Raw genomic sequence first — 6000 nt, 5'->3', positions numbered from 1 at the left:
CGAAGAATTGATGCTTTTGAATTATGGTGCTGGAGGAGACTCTTGAGAGTCCCATGGACTGCAAGAAGATCAAACCTCTCCATTCTTAAGGAAATCAGCCCTGAGTGCTCACTGGAAGGACAGATCGTGAAGCTGAGGCTCCAATACTTTGGCCACCTCATGAGAAGAGAAGACTCCCTGGAAAAGACCCTGATGTTGGGAAAGATGGAGGGCACAAGGAGAAGGGGACGACAGAGGACGAGATGGTTGGACAGTGTTCTCGAAGCTACCAGCATGAGTCTGACCAAGCTGCGGGAGGCAGTGGAAGACAGGAGTGCCTGGCGTGCTCTGGTCCATGGGGTCACAAAGAATCGGACACAACTAAACGACTAAACAACAACACCACCACCACCACTTGGTCAGGAAAGTGTTTCATATTCCCCTAGGAATCATTTCCCCTTCTTAGAAACAACAACACTGTCCCCTTGGAGAACCTTGACTTGACTTCAGTCGGAGGGAACCCAGCCTGCAAATCCTGAGGATGCAGGGTTCCAGAACCAATTTTCCCTGCTTAAATCCGCCCCCCCCCCTTTTCAGTGTCTCATCCCAACTATGCGTGGTAGCAGCTGAAATCCTGCATGTGTAAACAGAAGGAAAAGGCCTCAGAGCTGTCCCTAACAGCCATGCAGCTTCTGTTTATGCGGCACAGCCAGCCTTTTTAAAACGGAAGGATTAAGGGTGTCCTAATGTTTGGCAATATGGGAGCCCGTTTCAATAAAGCCGGAAGATTATTCCAGCTGTTTTGAGGCTGCGAGCATAAAAAGGGAAAGTTAAGCCTGCCTCCCATTGGTGTCTCTTAGCTCCAGACACATGGAAATTAATTGAGTGGTTTAAATCAGCGGCAGACTCTTTTGTCAGGTGAAGAGGGAGCGATCCAAAAAACAATGCTGTAAATGCAAGTTACAAAACTGCTGAAAATAACCTTCAGGAGGAGGAAACAAGTTCTCTGCCAGAAGCTGCCGCTTCTGCCTTGTTCCGCTTTCTATTTCTTTTTCCATCCCTTATTTGGGGGTGGGAAGGTTGAGATGCTAATGCTTGGTAAACATACATTGCTCCGCTTTGCAGAGCCCGCTGCAGAAGCTGTCGTTTCTTGCTTGGCATTGTTCTTCCATTCTCACAAGTTATATTGGGCGGGTGCCAAAGAGAACAACGTGTTCCTTCCCTGCCGATTGCACAAAGAGCTTAAAAACATGTTTGTGTGAGCCAGTGGCCAAAGGATTAGTCACTGAGTGGCACACCCCACCCCCAGCCCTCCCCAGGCGGGCAAAGGAACTCCTTGAAAGTCAAAAGCCAGCCATATCAAAACTCAGGCTGCCCTCTAGCACATTTTGTGCCTCTGACCTATTTATTCCTTTATCTGTTAACACTGCTGACTTTTCATAATTTTGTTCATTTTTTTAAAAAAGGAGGAGAAGAAGATCAACACATCTCTGAAGGGTGCATTTTGAGATTAGGTGCTTGGGAAAGCAGTTGAAAAATGGGTTTGAACTTTCACTTTTTAGCACCCTCCAGCCCATGTGTATTGTTCTCCTGCACCTTGAACATTGGCACACACGCAAGCTGGCACACAAACTGGGTTTTAAAAAAATGGGGCAATGTATGCCAGTGCTGCTTTTCTGATGGTGTGTGAATGTTTGTGGAGATTCCATAGCCCCTCTTCCATAGGAGAGTAATGAGAGATAGAATGCTGAAGCAATAGGCTGAACTGTACCACTGTAGACTACAGGAGGAGGAGGGGTGGCATTCTGATTTCAAATACTTCTCCATGTAAACAACAAACTATGAATAGAAGACTATCACATTAGAGAGAGAGTAGATAGGTAGCCGTGTTGGTCTGCCATAGTCAAAATAAAAAAATTCCTTCCAGTAGCACCTTAAAGACCAACTAAGTTAGTTCTTGGTATGAGCTTTCGTGGGTATCTGAAGAAGTGTGCATGCACACGAAAGCTCATACCAAGAACTAACTTAGTTGGTCTTTAAGGTGCTACTGGAAGGAATTTTTTTATTTTGACATTAGAGAGAAGTATTCTAGCCCTTTCCTGTTGTGCTGGTTTTCTATTTTTGTGGATTTCTTTTGTTTTACCAAAGCGGAAGCATTCAAAAGTGAGATTCCCCCACTTGCGGCCTAATGTTATGCAGTCCACTCTAGCCAGCTCCATGCCCCCCAATACCTCTAGCATATTACTGCTCTGCATTGTGTTGAATGTGTAGAACAGACCACAAACAACTAAACAACCCTACAATTGCAAGGAATTCATCCTTTTGTTGGGCACACCTAATCTCTGGAATTCCATGCCTATAAATGTTAGCCCACAGGAGCACCAACTGTAGAGGGTGGAAGGGGCTTCAGCCCCCTCAATATTGGTGGGCAAGGGGCTGAGGGCCCCCCAAAAATTGAGGGGGCTGACATCCCCCGCCACTGCTGGGTGCCCTCCAATTTACTCTCTCCACCCATCCCAGCCCCCCTCCATGTGGGGGGCAAGTCGGCACCCCTGTTTGGCAAGCACATTTGCTGTACTGATTCCAACGCATGCTAAAAACTTTCTTGTTTACCCAGATAATGTAATTTTATTTAATATTTGTTTTAAAACTGTTGATTTTTACCCTTATTTTACATTACGTCTACTTGTTTTTTAAAGTATTCGTTATAAGTACTTTCTTGCATATGTTTTATTTTGTTGCTATAAACCACTTCAGGATTTTCCCCCTGTTTAAGCGGTATATTAAACCTTGTGAAATAAATCAATAAAAGGTGACAATCTTCAGATTCTGTTCATTGAGTATTTATCCTGATTTCTTTGCAGGGAAAGTAGATAACGCCGACAATTTAATATGCATTCTTCAGGTCTCTTTGTGGGGGGAGTGTTATTATTTAATATTTATTAAATTTGTACACCACCCTTTATCCATAGATCTCGGGGTATTTCCATCAAAGAAAGCCTTCCTGGTGTATTCCCCCATCACTCTCCCTACTGCAAAGGAAGCCCAGTCTTTGGGGAAGGTGGGTTTTTGGGCAAGAGCTCTCAATCTACTACAACTGCGCAGCCTGATTTTGCCAGTGTGTGACTGAATCTGACGCCAAAATATCAACAGTTTGGAAGCGCCCCACGTGTGTGATCTGGGTGACAAACTAGCATGGCTCCTTCCTGCATCAGGAAGCTTATGTCTGAAACTCCACCAGGTCACACAGGAAGAGTCCACTGCCTGTCTCCTTGCCATGGCAGCATTGCCCTGGGTTGCTCTCACCCTGGTCCTTTCCCGTGGAATCGCCGTCCTTTGGAATGTTGCTCACTTTTCTACAGAGTGGCACACAATGTCCTTGCTGGTCCATTGCATTTGACCAGTGTTTCCTGAGTAAACCTTGATTTGTGGCAATTTAACTGCAGTGTGGGTAAGGGCATAGTTGAGCAAATTGTTCCTCCCACCCCTCCAATGGGCACACTGGCAATTTTTCAAGAGACGAAATAATTAAAAAGTTTGTAGGAGGGATGGGCTTAACTATGGCAGCAGCAGCATTCTTGGCAGATGCTGGCTGCTCTCCCATCAGATGTCAAGGAGATAAAGAACGACAAAACTTTTAGAAGACATCTGAAGGCAGCCCTGTATTGGGAAGTTTTAAATCTTTGACATTCTGTTATGTTTTAAACATGTGTTGGAAGCCACCCAGAGGTGCTGGGGCAACCCAGCCAGATGGGTGCATTATAAATATTATTCATTCATTCATTCAAGAAACCCAAACAGCACAGGCCTGGTGATCCCAGCAACTCTACCCAGTAGGTCTTGCTCCAATGAGACAGTTGTGAGAACTGACTTTCTAAGCCTCCTCCTCTCCAGGGTCTTTCCCAGGCAATCACAAACTGTTCCTGCACACAACCCCCTTCTACTCTGCCCTCTTCATTTCTCTGCAGGTTCTTGGGGACCAGAGGGGAGGGGAGCTGATCACAGCAGGAGGAGGAGACTCTCTGGCTTCTTCAGCAGCCTTCCTCTCTATCTCCTGCCCCACACCCAGCCTCCTCTTCTGCCTCCACTTCTGGACTGCTCTCTGCAACAGCCTCTTCCTGCTCACCAAACCCTGTACCCCTTCAGCTTCTGACACCCCCTCCTCCCAGTCTTCCTTCTCTTCTCCCTCTGTCCACTCATTGTCATCCCACCACCAATCCCCTGGCTCTGGGGTCTTCTTCTTCTGGGGTTCCCCAGCTGGTGCCTCCTGCATCCAGCCTGTCCATGACAACCTAGTATAAGACACCCAAGTGGTGGAGGCGTGCTGGAGAGCACAGTTCAGGAATTTTTTTCAGAGGTGGAGTGATGGCCTTATCTTCCAGATCATCAGGGCAAGTCACAGAGCCTCCTTGCTCTGGCGGGTGAATGAGGTAATAGTGAGGTTTCCAAGTTTATTTGGTACAGGTTATCCTAGAAGGAAGTCAGAGAAGATGGGAAATAATCAAGCAAAAGCTTGATACTTTTCTTTGACGGGGGTTCCTACGTCAATCTAAATGGTAGCATTCCTTTGCAAGATCGATCGTTTGCATTTCAAATTAAAAACTGAAGGTTTGCATTTCAACTGGCCAAAGATGCTCTGTTAAAGCCCAACATGTTTTGCAAAGTATTCAGTCAGAAATAAGCACAAGACTTACTTCTTGGAAACTAGGAATAGCAGCAGGGGAGGGGGGAGTGATGTGGATCAGGACCACAGCATAGAGACAGAGCTTTAAAAACATTTCCTGCAGCACAGTTTTGCCCCCCCCCCATCACCTTCCCAAACTGATATTTTCCTCAGCACCTTCAGGGTTAATCCACCCACCCCACAATGTTCCCTATGCCATGGACCCCGTCACACGCCCTCCCCTGTGGCTGCTTTTTGTTGAAAAGGGCTCCTGACAGGTGTTGGGCACATGTTCAAAAAAAGGCAATTAGCAGAAACATGTAGTTTGGCCCTGTTTAAGCAACTGACTCCCCTTAGCGTATAATTGGGGCTATTTTGGGCTCTGACACTTGGAGTGTAGAGCAAGCTGAACCAGCTGCATTCATTGCACGGCTGTAGTAAAGAGGATTTTCTGGAGAAGAAAACACGCGGATGATCACTTGAGCCACTTGACGCAGGACTGATTCACAGAATCCCTCTTTTACGCAGTTAAGCGGCCGTATAAAATTATATGTTCTGCTCTCACGAGTACTCTAACACCTGTCCAGATTGTGTTTCCTCGTGGGCCTGACCTGCGATGTCCCTGCAAGAGACGTCATTGCCCAGAAAACTAGTGAGGTGCAACTAGGAGGGTGCCGACCACAACCTGGGAGACCAGGGCTTGAATCCCCACTCAGCCATGAAATTCATTGGGCGATCTTGGGCTAGTCGCTGTCTCCCTACCTCACAGGGTTATTGTGAGGATAAAACAGGGAAAGGGAGAACCATGGGCACACCCGCCTGAAGGTCCTTGGAGGAAAAAATGGCATATAAATGCAATGAATTAATACATAAATAAGAAAGCAAATATAGGGGTACCTCGGGTTACATACGCTTCAGGTTACAGACTCCACTAACCCAGAAATAGTACCTTAGGTTAAGAACTTTACCTCGGGATGAGAACAGAAATCACGTGGCAGCGGCGCAGCAGCAGAAGGAGGCCCCATTAGCTAAAGTGGCTCTTCAGGTTAAGAACAGTTTCTGGTTAAGAACGGACCTCCAGAACGAATTAAGTTCTTAACCCAAGGTGCCACTGTAGATAGGAAATGCTACTGCTGCCTGTTGGGCAGTGCATTTGCGTTAACTTTACTCAAACAACAACGTTAGTTCTGGCATTAGTGCATTGGGGGGGGGGGGACTTTTCAATGAGTTTTACTGTGGAACTTAGAAGTAAAAATGGTGGCAATTTTTGAGGGTCTGTTTGGTTGCTGGGAAGGGGGTGGGTGGGCTTACCAGGGGAAATGGAGTAGTCAAAGCAAGGTTGTTTGTTTTCTGCTGTC

The sequence above is a fragment of the Podarcis liolepis genome (assembly GCF_965112155.1).
Source record: "Podarcis liolepis genome assembly, chromosome: 12".
Classification (NCBI taxonomy): Eukaryota; Metazoa; Chordata; class Lepidosauria; order Squamata; family Lacertidae; genus Podarcis; species Podarcis liolepis.
The sequence above is the reverse complement of the archived record's forward strand: the minus strand, read 5'-3'. Positions refer to the sequence as shown.